This window comes from Mustela lutreola, chromosome 5, assembly GCF_030435805.1.
Source record: "Mustela lutreola isolate mMusLut2 chromosome 5, mMusLut2.pri, whole genome shotgun sequence".
NCBI lineage: Eukaryota > Metazoa > Chordata > Mammalia > Carnivora > Mustelidae > Mustela > Mustela lutreola.
The window spans coordinates 82,278,726-82,297,076 of NC_081294.1; the positions used below are offsets into that span (position 1 = coordinate 82,278,726).

The 18,351-nt window shown below is 39.7% G+C and overlaps 1 pseudogene; it reads right to left on the reverse strand.

Moving 5' to 3' along the window:
- Positions 1-13,155: 13,155 nt before the first annotated feature.
- LOC131831148 (nicotinamide phosphoribosyltransferase-like) lies at positions 13,156-14,922 on the reverse strand (annotated as a pseudogene).
- Positions 14,923-18,351: the final 3,429 nt, after the last annotated feature.

The window sequence follows — 18,351 nt, forward strand, 5'->3', positions numbered from 1 at the left end:
ATCTAACTGGCTACTTGGTATCACCTCTGAACATCTAATAAATGACTTAAACTTGCCCTGTTTGAAAGTGAATTCCTGACTGTCCCATCAAATGGATATAACCTACATCTTTCCCATTTCAGATTATAGAAACTCTTTCAGTTACTAAGCAAAATTAAAGTTATCCCATACTCCTTTCTCACTCTCATAAGCACTCCCTCACCCCAAGGTCTTTGTACTTGCTCTTCCCTCTACTGGAAATGTCATTTTCACAGATACCTGCATGCCTCACTTTTTTGCATTGTTGAAGTCTCTGTTCACAGGTCAACTATGCAAGATAGTCTTTCCTGACCATGATACTGACAGTATAGTGATACGCACAGTCTCTGGAGCCACACAGCCCAGATCTGGATGGTGGCTCTGCCATTTCTTCACAGACGATGAAACCACCACACTCAGGGGCTCTGCCCATAGGTACATTTCTGATCAATGGAGAGTGCCTGTTCTTTCCTTCCAATTCAGCAATCGAGGAATTACTCCGATAGGAAAAAAGATAAAATCAGAATGATCTTATGATATGCAGCACAGGTGACAACAGTTTCATTTTCATCTTCTAGAAATAGCTGCTGTAATTAAGGAAAGCTCTGCCATGAAAGTGAGCTACCCAAGATGCACACATTATTTATTTAAGGTATAATTTTCTGTCTCTTTCACAAGGAAACATACCATGCTGCTTCTTAGTGACAGAGGAGCCATGTCTTTAAAACTCCAAAGTAATTACTGACAAAAGAACACCAGTGGATTTTATCTCACAACCAAACAAACAGTGGCTGAGGCCATTTCTATTCACAAAGTTGATTAAATAAATTTGGCTCTATTCTCTTTTATTTTCCTATTTGGCATTGTAGAACTAAAAGAGGGGAAGGAAAGGGCAAACTTCCAAATAACCCTTAATTTCTGTTTTCTTTATTTTTAAAAACAATTTTAACACACACAGACACGCATTTAGAAAACTGTACAGAAAGTTCATCATGAGAACATAATCTTGAAAGCTGAATTGTTTTTATTATTTATTAACTATGTAATAGGGGTTAGGGACAATTTTGATGAAAAATGGATATCAAACCAGAGCAGAAGCCAATTTTGTGATTTTAATGTTGAACACAACGGGAGGATGGAGCCATGTGGAAAGATGAGGGAGCAGTTCCAACTGCAAATTTGCATCATTTATAATGTCCATCTATTTGACATAGTTGTGTTTATTTTGTTTAGTGTGTGCGTGGTGTCATGCTGCAGAGAAATTAGTGGTTTTTCTAGCTCCTTTCTAAGCCAGGCAAGCCATATCCTGCTCTAAATGCATTATTTACCCAGGAACTACCCCCACCTACAGTTTCCAAAACCACTGACCTCCTTAGACCTGTCAGAGAGTAATCTCCTTTGCTGAGCAGTGCCATTTTGTAAAAAATAGAAACTATCATTTATTTAATGGCTTTCATTTATTATTTAAAACATAGATGAAAAGTTTCCTAAATAAGAAAATAGCCCTTCCTATAGAATGTTTCATTTTAACCTTCTTTGTCTCTTGGCATTTATTTCAGTTCTTTAAAATTGTAAATATTACTTTTCCATCTAGAGGTGAAGAAACTTAGACACAAGTAATTCAATAGTGACTAATTATTTTTTTAAGAGAGAAAGAGGGCAGGGATGAGGGTGGGCCAGAGGGAGAGGGAGAGAGAGAGAATCTCAAGTAGGCTCCGTGCTCAATACAGAGCCCCACGTGGCAATCAGTCTCGTGACCCTGAGATCATGACCTGAGCCAAAATCAAGAGTCAGACTCAACTAAGTCACCCAGGTGCCCCAATAGTGATGAATCCTTAAAGCCAAACTCTAAGGCATGTGCTGTGGTATCTCAATATTTGTCCTTAGAAAAAAGTTTTAATTTAAAAATCCTGTCTTAGAGGGTTTGAACCTGCTTTATGTAGTTTCCATTGAAAGTTCACCCCTATATCTGGCCTTGTTGTTGTGTGTTTCGATACTGACTTTTAATTTACTCTGTTATATAACAGATGCTTTGAACATCAACTTTGCTTCCACAGAAGTTTGAACATCAACTTTGCACAAGACACTGTAGTCAACATCGAGAGGGCTTTTTATAAAGCAGTGAAACATGGGCCCTTATTAGCTGTTCCCCTTCTGGTGGTTTTATACTATGTATGTGTTCAAATCGGGAGACTCTGTTTGATCTAGGTGCTGTTTAAACCCCTTAGAATAATAAGCTGGGATCGTGGGTTGTACAGACCGAGAAGGCAGGCTATATACCATGTATCCGTTCATTTAATACATAGTTCAGAGTACCTTCTATGTGCCATACAGTGTCCTAGACACTGAAAATATAAGGATAAAGGCCTGAAATGCCTTGCGGAATTCACATCACAGTTCATATTAGCATCTGCTCCAAACGGACCTGACAGGTGGGTTCTGACCTGCAGTCTACACAGATGCCGTAGATAAACATTCTCAAACTAGGAAGCTGAATAAAGCTCAGCCCCTTTCACTCCAGTTTATGAACTCAAATGTACTTAAAGAGCAGAGTCTGCAGTTAGAAAGCTTAGTAGCTTCCAAAGTAATGGTAAAAAATAATCAAGATCTCAACTAGAATTTAACTAATCAGTTATGCCCAAGTATTGACTTTTAAAACATTTTCTCTTCTGTCTTAAACATCAGGTAGTATGATATTCTATGGGATCTATTTTTACTACACAATTTTTTGTCTTTACTCCAGAACTTCTCAAATATTTAGTAAAGGTGGTAGCAGTGGAATTCGCGTATGTTCATGTTTTTCTTTCATTAGTAGCATGGTAATTATGTTTACTCAAGTCACAAACGGGGCTTTGTTGAAGCACTGAACTGTGGAAGGCCTTACCAACAGGTGTTGAAACTCTGCCATATGTGCAGAAGGAGACTTGGTAATGTTTCAACATGATACCATTACATCACCAGAATAAATGATGTTTGGTCGGGTTGCCTAAGTTACTCAGTCGGTTAAGCATCTGCCTGTGGCTCAGGTCATGATCCCAGGGTCCTGGGACTGAGCCCTGCATCGGGCTCTCTGTTAAGTGGGGAGCCTGCTTCTCCCTTTCCCTGTATTCTTCCTCTTCCCTTGTGTGCTTTCTCTCCTCTCTCTCTTTCAAATACATAAAATCTTAAATTTTTTTTTTTTTTAATTTAAAAGAGAATGATGTTAGGTGGATTCTATTTGTAAATTCTGTTTTATAGGGGCATCTGAGTGGTACAGTCTGTTTAGGGTCCAACTCTTGGCTTCAGCTCAGGCTGTGATCTCGGGGTCGTGGGATCAAGCCACCTGTCAGGCTCCACTCACAGTGGGGAATCCGCTTGAGTTTCTCTCTCCCTCTCCGCCACCCTCTTCCACCCTCACACATGCTTGTATGCTCTTAGTCTCTCAAATAAAGAGATCTTAAAAAGTTCTATTTATAAATAAAAAAGATTGATTAGGTAACATTATCAAAGTCCTAAATGCTCAAAATGGAAAGGCCAGATCCAGTCCTGCACCTTTCTAAAATTAACCATGATAAGCATTTCCTGAGCACTTATTATTTGCTTAGCGCAGAGATGAGATGCTTTTTACTAATGAACTTCATTCTCCCTATAATAGTTTAGGAAAATTAACATACCTCTCCCAGTTTTATATTCTTAGAATCTGAAACTCAAAGATATTAACTAATTTTCATAATCTTACAGATCTGATGAAAAACAGGGGGAATTTAAACTCAGGGAGTCTGACGCAGAAGTCCTTGCTTTCAAACATTATGTTATATTGATACCGATAACCACTGAGAAATATATATGGGTCCAGTACTTAATAGCCTGTGGTCCCAGACAGCTATAAATAGTGGTACTACAAGTTGAGAGAGTGGGTTTTGTTTTTATTTACTATAGAGCAGTACTCGTGAGATAGCAAAGGAAGAGAACCAGTTTGAGGGGGAAGGAGATTATGTACTAATTCTTGGATGTGATGAATGAGAAGTAGCTGTGACACTTAGGAAAAATGTTGGATAGGAAGTTGGACAGATGGAATGCAACCCAGAGGAGGGGAGAAATGTGAGAAATGTCCTTAGAAGTGAAGCCAAGGTCATAAGTGGTACCACATAAGAAAAGAATAGAGAGTAAGAGAAGAAGAGTCAGGACCAAACCTTTAAGAGTCCACCTTTAAAGTCCTCGGAGAGGAAGCTGAACCAGCAGTGCCTCTGGGTACTGTTATGGATATTGGTTCCCGTTTAAATAAAACGGAAGGGAGGTTTGGCTAACCATGCAAGTATTATTCCTATTTTTAAGATAAGACTGTGGAGGCTCTGAGAGTTGAAGTTATTTTCCTGAAGGAAGAACTAATAACTGGTACAGATATATTTGTGATCCAGCCCATTTATGTCTAAAGCATATACTATTCCTAATAAATCATGCAGAAAGAGCTGATATTTTTAAAGTGCTTTGTAAGCTGTCAAAAGCTACACAAATACAGATCGCGGTTACAGTAAATTAGTTATTTTAACCATAGCCTATAAAGTTGATGTTATCTTTACTTCCTGACTATAATGTTAAAATGGAAGTCTGATGTAACAGTGAAGCAAAATTAACTGCACACACTAGCTTAGCAAATAGATCTTGTTTGCTAAATCCTGGGTACATCTTTTACCATAACCCACTGAGAATCCTCCCTTCTTGCCAATTAATAGGCTTTTGATGAGACCATTTTAGATACATCCAGAGACGTATTATAAATTTTAATTTGTTCTATTTATTTAATGAAAGTTACTGAGACTAATTCTCATTTTCTCGCAAGTGAAAACAAAAAAAGATTTCCGTTTAATTAAAATTAATGACCTTACATTAACAAAGATTCTTGAGTTCAGAGATGAGATTTAAGATTTAGTGTAAAAGGGTTTCCCAGCACAAGTGTAATAAATTTGAAGCCCATTTTGGCAGTCTGATGATAATTTTCTCGGCAAATTTCAGTTCTTTTATCCCTAGAACAGTGAGGAGAGACTGCAGTATGCTAGCACAGAATATGGGACTCTTTGTAGCCAGTGACACTGCTTTGGTTTTGGTCTCCTGCCTCATTTATGCCTAACCATAATATATTACTTATTTTGAAATCTTCGCCTTAATGTGAATGGGTAAAAAAGGAGGGGAATATGGAATTTAAATACCATAAAATCCACCCTTAATATTGTGTCATTTTGTGCACAGTCAAGCTTTGGATATTAATGGGAAAATTAAATTAAAGGTTTTAACATAAAACCAGAAGATTAAGCAAACAGCAAAATAGATTTTCCTGTGCATGCCTATTGAGTATACCCCTCGTGTAAAGCCTCCCTGGCATCCTTAAAGCTCTATGTATAATTTATTAGAAAAGCAAAAGTAAAATCTCCTTGGTGCTAAATTGAAGAAATTACTTTTTCTTAAAGTCAATGGGCACAGTAAGATTTTTTTTTTTTTTTTTTTTTTTTTAATAGCTGAGATTCTAGGACAAATCCTCTCTCTAAAGACTCTCTTCTAATCTAAGGTCAAATTTCACTTCACAGATACCATAAAAATTAAAAGGCAAACAAGTGAGAGAAGGCACTGTTTTTTTGTTTTTGTTTTTGTTTTTTCCCTAAAATAAGAGGTCACCTGGTTTGGCAGGCTGCAAGGCAGGCCTCAGTCTATGTTCCAGTCCAATACAGCAATTTTGTTTGTAAAGAAATACTCTGCCTAGAAGTGGCAGATGAAGGAAAATACCCACAAAGTGAAGTCAGAGACCATATTTCCCAAGAACTTCATGCACTTGGCTCTTAGGTGATTTGAAAATAAGAATTTAAAAAAAAAAAAAAAAAAAAAGTTACTGCAATGCAGGAAGAAGAATGGGTTGAGATGGTCTGTTGAAGAACTATAATACCCGTTCAGTCAGGAAATACTGCTTTAAGGGGACTCTCTGGGGAAGTCCCCTGGGAGGAGTGGGTGATTTCTTGCTCCAGAGCACAGAAAGAGGGAAAGGGGCAGTTTTCTGTTCTCACTTGTCTGTTGAGCCTCATTGTCATGGTGGTGGTGTTGGACCAGGACACAGAAAGGTGGATTGGCCCAAGGCTGACTGGTTTTATTCACAAGCAGCAAGTTTTATTTAAAAGAATTTTTTTTTAAGAATGTCTGAGATAATGCCTCCGGGTGTTGGGGGGAGAGGTGGGGGAGGGCTGTGCTAAGAGTAATCACGCACCAAAGCTTGCCAAAGCTGCCAACATTTAGGGAGCTCTGCGACAGGGATGACAGCCGACAACAGTATCCAGGCTTGTTTTGATCTTCCAGGACTCATCAGGCTTCACAGCTGTGCTTTCTCAGAAGCCCTCGGACAGGAAGAGAATAGTTAATTTACCCTGAGCACACAAGTCAGGTTCAGAAAGCAACAGTGGAGAGGCTAAGGGCAGGGCTTCTAGGTTGCTGGTTCCTCCCATGCTGCCCCAGGGGCCCTTTCGAAATCAGGAAAACTGCACGTGGTGTTGCCGTGTGTGCTCGGAGTGACTGTGGAAAGAAAAAGCTCACTTGCTATGAAAGCTCTAGTTCGTATTCACGTAGCTCGTAATCCAACCTTTACCTAGAGGACAGAATGAGGAGTGTGTAATTATTTCTTTGGAAAAAAGAAACCATTTACTTCACATCTGCTCGGCACCAGGCACTGTGCTAGGCTGGTGAGAAATAGCAAAAAAACAAATGCGTGGAGTCCTTGCCCTTGATAAGATTAATTTATGGTATTCTGCAAGGCATCAGACAATGACATACCTGTCCGTGTCAGTAAACACAAAATATGATAGGGCCTCAGAACAAAAAGCACGAGCGCAGTGACTGATGATAGCAAGGACACTTGATTTAGCTGAGGAAGGGTCCTTTCGGCAGAGACAGAAACGTAAGGAAGCATCAACAAGGCCCAGGCTATACAGAGTAGCCCGGGTAATATGAGGAGCCTAAGGAGAGGGGAGACCTCATGACCTCTAGAACCAAGAGGAAACAGAAACGATGCAAGAGCAAGAAATTAAAAGGAAAGGTGAAAGGTGTTAGCGTGGCTTATGGGAACTAATAAGCAGAGGACGGAAGGGAGTTGCCTTGTGAGGAATTAATAAGAAAAGTCTCCTCATATCCCCCTTTCTTGTGACATGGGAACAGAGGAAGCAGGCCAGGGAACATGTAGACTTCATCACTCTGATGCCAAAGGAGCTCAAACTCTAAAATAATGGTTAAAGCAATTGTCCATGTGGATTTATCTCATGTAGCGATTCCATTTCTCTGTGCCCTGATTGACCATAAGGTATCACAGTTAATCAGTAGTCATATTTCTAATACATGTATCTTCATCTTGGACCTATCTATCCTGAATCACCTGGACACATCTCACAGTTGACTTGTTGAGAGACTTGGCACAAATGACCCTTTTGAGACACAAATCAAGTAGAACTTATCTGTTATTGTGATTACTTATTTGATGCATTCTCTCTAGAGCATAGTATAGAATGTTAGAACAAGCAATACGCAAGGTATCTGGAGTTTCCCAGCTCTTCACAGGAGGTTCTTTTGATAATCTGTCTGTCTAGACTGAAGTCCTGCCAGGAAGCTCTAAGACTTACCAAGCCTCTCCTACCATCTGGCAATGGTTTTTCAAAACTCACCTTTCATATGGTGTTAAGTAGATCTCATACTTGGGGTCTTGGTAAAGTTCCTTAGGAGCACAAATGCATTTTTGACATGTTTTTGAGCATTATACAAGTCCAGTTTCATAGCAATAGACTGCAGACTGGTGTAGTCAGCTCTCCATAAGACCTGAGAAAGGCTGAATATGGTAGACCAGGATGGGGCTTGCCATAGTCACTTCTTATGGGAACAGACAGAAAAATGTACTCAGCCAGCTTTTCAAAAAGTCTTTGTAGGCTCTCCTAGTTGAAAAACGTGCAAACTGGTATAGGTATTGCTTGATTCTGAACTCAAACTTGACCGCATATCTCAATTAATGTTTCCTCTAATTTCCTCGCCTTCTGGTAGGAAAAGGACTATAGCAGTTTCAAACCTCCTGTCATCCATCCACAAAGCCCTGAAGAAAATATGAAAGGTTTCTTTTTAACCCCTACATTATGGTAAAGAAGAATTTTTCTTTCTCAGGATTTTTAGTGTTTCTTTTAACATTTTTAGGGGTGCTTGGGTGGCTCAGTCAGTTAAGCATCTGTCTTTGGCTCAGGTCCTGATCCCAGGGTCATGGGATTGAGCCCTGCAATGGGCTCCCTGCTCAGCTGGGAATCTGCTTCTCCTTCTCCCTCTGCCTCCTTCCCCCATTCATGCTCTGTCTCTGGCTCTCTCAAATAAATAAATGAAATCTCAAAGAAAAGGGAAAGAAAACAAGTATTTTTATAAATGGGGAAAAAATAAGAAGAAGAAATGAAAGAAAGAAATGCTGGAGAAGCAACCAAAAAATATCTGCTTCACTCCCATTTTAACTCTGTCAAAGAAGGAGGTTGATTTCTTGTTTGTTATTTCTGAGGGGATGAAGTGTAGCAGAGATGCTAAATGGAGTAAAAGTCATTCTGTTGCTTCCTAGTTTGGAATTTGGGCTACCTTACTTGTTACCTCTTCTCTCTCTCTACCCCCATGGTCTTCTCCGTCTTGGATATGTGGCCTCCAGAATTCAGCCAAAAAAGGAAATCGGAAGTTAGGGTCTCCATTAGCCGGAAGACATGTGCATCTACTTCCTGATCCTGGTCAGAATTCCGTCCACTTGTATGACACAGGCTAGCTAGAGATACCCATTCAATATGACTGCCAGTCTTTTTATCCATTGGATGGTCTGGGTAGGAAATTAAGTAATAGATTGGCAGGACTGTGAGGCATAGGGGCTTTCTGGCCATAATGATTGCCCTGGCAGACCTAAGAGTACCACAGGGAGATTCAGAAGGAGAGAGATGACACTAAGAATCAATACTTTCTAAGGAAGTAAATTCCTTCTTATCTCCTATGCTTGTCTTCTATTAGGGACATTCTTAAGGACTGTGGACCAAGACTTTTCTCTGGTTATAAAATCCAGTAATTAAACCAAGGGATGGATAAATATCTAAAGCTTCTATAATTTGTCCCAAAGTTATCTTCTGGTGATTGCTGATATAATACCAACTTGTCTCCTCAAAAGATGTCCTACAATATTGTAAAATCTCTGCATGAACATTTCCCCCCCTCCATAACTACCATCTTTAACTACTTATTTTCAACTAGTTTTTCAAGAGGAAAATCATTTTCTCCTTCTTTCTAGAATCCTGTTGATAATATTGAATCTCTTCTTATGGAAAGAGATTGGGGGCGCCTTGGTGGCTCAGTCAGTTAAGTGTCTGACCATTGATTTCAGCTTAGGTCATGATCTCAGGGTCATGGAATCAAACCCCTTGTCAGGTTTATGCTCAGCAGGGAGTCTGCCTGAGATTCTCTCTCCCTAACCCTCTGCCCCTCTCCCTGTTCTGGTGCACATGCTGTTGCTCTCAAATAAATAAATCAGTCTATAAAAAAAGAAAGAGAAAAGAAACTAGAGTAGACAGTGTATAGCAGAATAGTTTAAATTTCAAACTCTGCTATCAGACCATAGTTCTGGTCTCTCTTAGCAACTTGCAAGCTCATATCCTTAAGCAAGTTACTTAATGTTCCTGAGTGCTAGTTTTTTTTTTTCTTTCTTTCTTTTTTGGGAGTGTTGTTTTTTTTTTTAACCCATAAATAAAAATAATTATAAGCTCATTACCAAAGGACTGTTGTGAGAGTTTAAAAAGATTTGTGTAGCCTCTAGTCTGTGATATATGTTCAAAATATGTTAGCTGTTATTAACTTTGTGTCTTCAGTGGCAGCAAGCACAGGACCAGAAAAATAAATATGTATTTGATTGTATAGAACCAAGTAAGAGATCTGCAGCTGTCTAGGTATTTAGAACACAATGCAAGGAAAGCATCAAGAAGCAAGTAAACCACTGCATTCAGATAACATGTTTTTAAAAAGGTGTGTCCCTAGAGAAACTTTCACATCTTCAACTAGTCGTGAAGAAGTGTGGTCTTTCCTTCGACCATTCCCTTGACTAGCTCCTTTTCCTCATCTGCACTGGTTTCTGTGAATGCTTAGGAAATCTCTAGACATTTTCTTTTCCTGTATAAATGTGCTAAATTTCTTTGAATATAATCCATTCTCTTTTGTCTGTTTCCTTTATGTTTTACAGAAAAACCTATAGGATTTTGTGGCTCAACCATGGTATCTGTTTAATTTGGGAGGGGAGGGATGTATTTTATTTCTGTCATGGCTTATTAGAGTGATGAAAGAGTGCTAAGTGTGGATTGCACATCCTTTATTCCCTAATCGCTAGAGAGAAAACAGTTCAGGACAAGCAGAAAATCTCCTTAGACTCACCCTGCTGCTGCTCAGAATCCACACGGGTTTCATGCCCTTGTGCTCACTGTTGTGGGGGATGAAGAGTGTCATCAGCCTTTGACCATGGTCCTAGCCTGTTCAGTCAGTCACCAACTTTACAAAATGATAGGAAACGATAAAGTCAAATTAGAGGAGAGGAAGAGAGAGAACGGGAGAGAGACAGAAACAGAGACAGGGAGGGAGGGGGGAGAGAGAGAGAGACAGGAAGGGAGGGAGGGGGAGAGAGAGAGGGAGACACACAAATCCAGCAAACTTTTATTTCCACATTTTGTCTACTCTTGAAGCTTATTTTATTTGGACTTCAGTTGCATCAATCTTCATTTTTAATTACTTTGTAGAAGATAGTCAATTTTTTTTTTCATGGTCCAGGTGATAAATCTTCACAGTCTGTTGGGTTTTTCAAAGTTGTAAATGGCTAATTTATTTTACATTTATTTTTCTGCCAGGGTTGAAGGGCCATATCTGACTTTGCATTTGGCACGAACTTTTAGCGCCTTTTCTGCGACAGCATTTATTCTCTTCACTGACGTTGACTCCCTCAGAAAGCTCATGAATATTAAAAGATAGCATCTGGTAGTTGACTTTATCTTCTTGTTGTGTCCTATGAGCAGAGGTATATCTCCCCAGCCCTCTGTGAGAACTGAGGAGCTTCCCCTAGATCCTGAGGATATTGGTGGCTCACGGCACTTAGCAGAATCCCTCTGTGAGTGATGTTAGCAGCCAGAGTTTCTTCCAAGGGGAGGTCAAGCCCTCTGTCTTCCATCTGGACACCCTACCCTGATCAGCACAGGCTTGTGAAAGTCAGGCCCTTTGCCTCAAAGGGAATGCTTTAGAAGAACATCCCATTTCTGTGGGGTTGACTGAGGCCTTTCTTGGGACTAAATATTTCTATCTCTTTTTCAAATGTGTTGATCTTGAGAGCATTCTTCAAGGAACTACTGTCTTTATAGATTTTGTTATTATTTAGGTGTGAAGGAGATGATTGCCACTGAGAAGATAGTTACTCAGTTCTCAAGAAGAAGGGTCCTACTACACAATGGTGGGCAGCACAGGGAGGCACTGGGGTCAGTCAGGAGGCACTGGGGTCAGTCAGGAGGCAGTGGGAGAGGGAGGTCCCATGAGCAAGAAGGGTTAATGGGATTTTCAAGCAAAGGGACAAATGAGGCAAGTTTTGTAAAAAAAATAATGTCTACTCACTGCTACAGAGGCTGCCCTTACATGCCCATTACCTGACCCTAGGGTGGTGAGGACAGGTGATTTGGGGTGTGGACTTTGGATTGTTAGGTTTGCCTTTAAAAAGCACACTTGTGGGTAACCTGGGTGGCTCAGTGGGTTGAGCCTCTGTCTTCAGCTCAGGGCATGATCTCAGTGTCCTGGGATCGAGCCCTGCATCTGGGTCCCTGCTCAGCAGGGAGCCTGCTCCCCCCTCTCTCTATCTGCCTGCCTCTCTGTCAAGTAAAAATTTTAAAAAATCTTTAAAAAGCACACTTGTAGTCAGAGTAGTTACTATCTCTAGAAATTGGGCAGCCCCCCTAGTGCTGGCCAGGCCCCAAATGGCAAAGCATCGGAATACAGAAAATGAAAGTCAGGTCTGAGACAACTTCCTATGCATATATCTTCATCTCAGATTCTGTCTCCCCGGGAACCATATCTACGGTGTCTTTCATCTTGATACCCACAATGCACCATGTATAGGCTCATAGTCCTCCCAATGTTGTAAGGGCAAATGCTTAATAATTGAGTTTTCAAAAAAAAAAAAAAAAAGCCTTAATCAGTGAGAGTTGCCAGTTTGCATGGTGTAATGCTTCTGTCATGGGTGATTTCAAGCCATTATTGATGTCACTGCGAGTAGAGCTGGGAAGAGATGCATTCAGTCGGTCCTGAGGAGCCCATGGGAGCTGGCTCCAGCATCTCACTGGCACATCCTCAGAGAGAAGCAAGACGTTTTTATGAAGCATTTTCACCAGCTAGGTGATAGCAAAACACTACATCACTAGGACTTCATGAGTTTTCCTGCTAATTCCTTGCATACTGTTATCCACATGTTGTAGGTTTATAACCCAGTTTTCTCCAGGGTTTGTTCTAACTTAATTTGGAAACTGTTTTTGGGGAGGCCATACTTTATTTAATGATTAATGAGAAAAAGACAATGTAATTTGTTTTCACGTATTTCTTTAGAAGTCTGCACTCAAAAATCATGAAGGGTAAGAAAGACTCTTAAATCACTAAAGCTTTAAATATACCTTACACAATCTTGTTTGTACAAAAATACAAGTTAAATATAAACATAAAGCAATCATGGTAATTTTATTCAAATCTGTTTCATGTGATCTCCAGTTCTATATAAAAGTTTCTCGGTTCTGTTATTTGTGAGAAGATCAGTACCAGATTGAATTACTATCTCTTGGCATTAGGCCCTTAAAAGCTTAGTTCAACATTAATCTTTCACACGATTAAATGCATTTCCTAATTAGAGGTTACCTAAATGTTGGAGAAAACAAATGAGAAGGGCAGAATGTTCATAAACCAACAAATAGCATGGCTATAACGTATCATAGAACATGAATACATCTGTAGAGTAAGCGTGTATTGCATACACACATGGATGCCTGCTTACACGTGAGCCCATACACCCACGAGTGCTCACATATCTAGTCATAAAGCAAGGCCTAATGGGATGCAGTTTCTGGATCATTCTTTTAGTTGTGCATTTTTTTCCTCTTTTGCCATCCTACCCCTCTTGAAGACAGTATGGAGAAGACGATGACCAAAATCTTCAAGGTATCTTTTTCTCAAGTGTAGTAAATTTCTCTGCCATGTCCTGTGTCAAGATAATCAGCCTTTTCTGAGCCTATGTTGTAATCAGAACTTGAATCCTTGAAGACATTAATCCCAAGGCTATTTAGTATCTGAAGGGAAAATTCAAGAGATGCCTTGTTAATTTCTGAAACAGGGCTCCACCAGCACCGAAGGAAATACTTTAATACACCATGTTTTTGTTTTTGTTTTGGCTTTGGTTTATACCTTGTGCAATCTTACATGAGGTCTATCTGTACCATCCCCTTTACTAACTCTAAGATAACATGGCAGCAGCTTGTTGCCCTTTGAATTCTCAGTAACCAGGAATTTCTTACCTAAAATATCTAAACTCCTTAATATAGTGTTAAGAGGATTTCCAGAATCAGGTCTCATTAGTGGTGCCTCTGTACAGTTTGATACCATTAAATGTCTTAGATCTTCATCCCCTATTGTCTCATACATATATTATAAGTGGTACAGCTATCCTTGACTACAAATACAGGCACCGATGAAAGCTGTGTTACTCTGTGCAAAAGCATCTTTGTCATGGTCTTTCTCTCAAGCTGCTGTGATACTCTTCTCTGCCAATGGAGCAGAATAGCCTGGAACAGGATCTTTTGTTCCATATTTTTAATTAGAGCAGTCTCTGCTACTGTATGTGTTCTTGTGAAGTTAACCAAGTGAGCAGGTGCTCCAAGCTGGTGGTGTCTTAGGAGGGGACTCCTCTGTAGCCAAAACCCTGTAACTTGTATACCATCTAGGTGATCATAATTTTCTAAGAAATAGTTTACCAATATTGTCTTTTGCTTTCTAGAATTTGTAGCCACTGTGATTGGATACCAGGACTGAACAAGAATAGTCTCAATTCACCTTGTAAGCCAGTAACACTCTGACTCCGTGTTTTCTACTATGAAGAGAGTATTTCCTCTGGCAGTGGCAGAACCCTCAGGAACAACTTTTATTTCTCTTGGAAGATGTCTGTCATGTTTCTTAAGAATGTAGATCCATCCCTTTTCATTAAAGACACCATCTTGGGGCGCCTGGGTGGCTCAGTAGGTTAAGCCTCTGCCTTTGGCTTAGGTCATGATCTCATGGTTCTGGGATCAAGTTCCGCATTGAGCTCTCTGCTCAGCGGGGAGCCTGCTTTCCTCTCTCTCTCTCTGCCTGCCTCTCTGCCTACTTGTGATCTCTCTCTGTCAAATAAATAAATAAAATCTTTTAAAAAATAAAAATTAAAAAAAAAAAACCCACCATCTTGGAAAGTTCACTAATCCTTTATTTTGCAGTGTCTCTTCTGCTGTGCATCCTACCTAGTGAAATTTTTATTTCAGACTCCGTCCTTTTCACTTCTGTAAGTATGATTGGGTCTCTTTCAGATCTCCTGAGCTTGTACTTAACTCAGTCTTTCTTCCAGCTTGTTGAGTGGATCAGCTGGAGCACTGTCCATGTTTTATTTCTTACTCTGGATGGTAGATACATGGTATCTTCTTTATATTACATATATTATATTATAAGACATTGGTAAATTTGACATTTCTATTTGATGCACTTTTCTATGTGTGTATTGTATTTCCAAAATGAAACGTTAGATGGTTCAAGAAATCATACGAGCTCCACATTCGAAACATCCCCAATGATATTTCTCATCATTTCCACCATTTCTACCCCCATCCAACCCTTCATTGTTCCTTAACCTGACAGTAGTCAGCACCACCCCACTGGACTTGCTTCTTCTGTCCTTGTCCCTCCAGTCCACTTTGAGATCATAAGCTAATGACCTTGTTTTCAAATCCAAGTTGGATCATGTCATTCCTCTGCTCAAACCCTGATGGCCTCCCATCTAATTAGAGTCAAAGTCAAAGACTTTTTGTATCTTCTATAGCATTAAAAGTGATGATTTCTATAGCAAAAAAATGATCCGACATCCTCTTATCTCGAACTTTTTTCTTCCAACTTGTTCCCTCTACATTAGCTACACTAGCCTCCCTTGTGTACTCCTAAATTCCTGCTTGCTCACCTTCCTCAGAGGCTTTGCACCCCAAATAGCCTATGTCCCAAATACTCTTCCCATGTGGCTCCCTTGCATATCCCCATCAACTCTATATTCACGCTTTATCTTCTTTGTAAGACGATCCTCATTTCCTGTGTTAAATTAGTGTCCTCTCATAGGCACCCATATTCGCTTTTCTATTTTTTTTTCTGGTTTTTGTTTTTTTTTTTTTGTTTTTTTTTTTTTTTTTTTTTTTTTTGCGTAGTACTTCCCACCATTAGTCATACTGTGTATTTTATACTCATTTGTCCTTTGTCTTCCTCAACCTGAACATAAACTTTGTAAGGGAAATGATTTTGATCACTTTTAAAAAATTAATAGCTTGATGCTTTAGTGTCTATATCATGGTCTCATGTGAAGTATGTACTCAGTAAATATTTGTTGAATGAATACTCTTAAATCATTATTCTCTACTTTCAGGTAATTTGTCTTCTTTGAAATTAAAAAAAAAAGCCTCTATTGTTTATTTCAGTGGCTTGTACATAATGTGCAATTAATAGCTGTTTGCTGAATGAATGACTCCTTGCCTAGCTAGTGGCAATGTAGTCCTGTTTTCCTAATGGTTACAGATGGGAAGTAGGAGTATGCACTCTGATGTTCTATTCTTGGCTTTTTCTCTGACTGCATTCAATATACATGAATATTCATTAGCTGTTTATTTTGGGACTGAAAGATCAAACACTCATTTAGTAAACATGTTGGTTTGGAAAACACTGGACAAGCCACTGCCGATTAAAACAAAGACCACATATTCTTGCAGGCTCCCAAAATATGCCTATAAAATGAAATGTGTCCCTGCATTCTAGGGCATGCTGCTAAATGTGCATTTGCATATGCAGATACCGGATTCTGCCCACAGATCAGTTAATTGCCAATACAAAGCAGCCACTGAGGACACATTTGCTTCTCTTGTAAAGGCCAATACAGTTGTGTGGGCCACAAATGAAATGCATGCTGTTGGATCTGCAGGAATAGTTTCAGAGACTGGACACAATTACCTCTTTGTCAAAATAAATTAGGGAGCTCTTGGTGTCAGTTCTAAAATCCCCCTGACTTCTCAAACAGGAAATACTGCTTGTTTTCCATGAAAATCTGCTGCTGGCCAGAGAAAAACCAAAAAACTACCTTTGTACCTCAACCCTGGCACATTTGGAATGACAGCCATCATTCACCTATCTTCATTTGTGCCTGCAAGAGCCACAGCGTCCTCAGAAGGAGAAGTCATGTGATCTTGCTGCCGGGTCGCAGTGTTCTGTGGCAATGGCAAAATCTGCCACTGGGAAAAATCTCTCTGAAATGCAATGGTCGGCCCTACAAAGAGGACTTAGAAGCCGACTGATCAGTACAGTCATAGAACTCTTTCCTATTTTGTGAGGCTCTACTTAAAATATTTAAGAAATGTTAGAATAGGTGTCTGATCTACCACCATCAGCAGGCCCAGGAAAGTGAAGGAAGGGACTTGTCCAAAGCCACAGAACTAGTTACTCAAAGGGTGGGATTATAACCCAGGTCATCTGACTTCTCTTACCATGATCTTTCCACTGTGTTACTGTCACAGTCAGGGGCATGACTGTTAACCACCCTGGCTCTCTGATGTTCACATTTTTAAGAAGTCACCCAAGAAGCAAATTAAAAATGTAGATCTTTGGAACCTGCTTTTCAGGAACTCTAATTTGGAAAGTCAGAGGTAGAGCCTAGGAATTATGCTTAAACATGTACCCTGGGTGAATTTAGTGTAGGTAATATCAGGCCATAACTTGAGAAATTCTGGTACCTGGCAGAATACCATCAGGGAAAATAGATGGTGCATAGATTAGACCTGTGCTTACCATCTTGGCCTTGCCACTGCCTGACCAGGTGTATTTGAATGGTTTTATTTCACAGCTTCTCTGAATCTCAGTTACCTGACCTGTAAAATGAGAACTCACTAGGCTCTTGGGAGAATTGTATACATATAAGTATGTATGTGTATGTGTAAAACACAGTGTGCCTTATGCACAGTACATGCTTAATAGATGCTTGTTACTGTTGTTATTGATTTTCTATCATGCAGTTTTAAGTATTCTTTAAGTAGCAAGTGTTATTATTGGTATTTTGGGAGAGCAACTAAATCATGTAACGATTTCATTTACACATGTAAGTAATATAGTGTATGTAAAAATATAATATAAATATATTTCCCTTTGGCTCTACCCTAGTCTCTATTGTTTCTCCTGCAGCCCCACCAAATCTAGAACAGAAAATACCTGTGTGGGAGAGCAGCTATGTATCAATGAGATTGTTCATCTGTTCTTAAAAATATAATGTTCTCTTTCCTTCCAGTGGGGCCCTAACTAGAATGGCCAATGGCATTCAACAGGCCTGGTGAGAACTCTCATTTCTGATGGAGAGGAGATATGTTTAAGTAATTTAGACATTTCAGCGTGTTTATTCTCACCTACACTGGAGGTCTTTCGGTCCAGCGAGCTTGTCAAGTGCAGTGAAAATAGACTCAACCTAGGTTTTCATTTCAATGTATAAGCCTACGAGATCCCGAAAAAGTCGACCGAGAGAGAAAGTAAATAAGGGTCTCAGATCATCCAAAATAGTGACTTGAGTGTTACTTTATCATCAGTTGTCTAAAATAACTTGATTGCAAAGGGTCTGAGGCTAGACGGTAGAAATAAACTCAAGTGGGACATGATATGTATGCCAGGGGAAGTGGAGATGGATGTCTGAGAATTTTGAGCAACTTTGGGGCTCTCTGAATCCTTTGATAGCATACATCACCTGGGCATCAGATACTCTGTGATTGACCTTCCACTGTTTTTTAAAAAGTCTGGAGAGAAGCTTGGCTAGAGGGATGCATTTTATTACTGAAAATGCGCCCTAAAGATCCCGTTCTGGCTGGTGCTAATAGTAGTGGTGATTTCAGCGTTTGCAGAGCATGAAAGGGTCTCTCTTTTTTTTTCTTCTAAAAATCCAGGTAGGGAGCATAGCGGGGGAATGCGGGATCATGGAGTTGAAGAAGGCCGGAATTTCAATACAGTTCCATACTT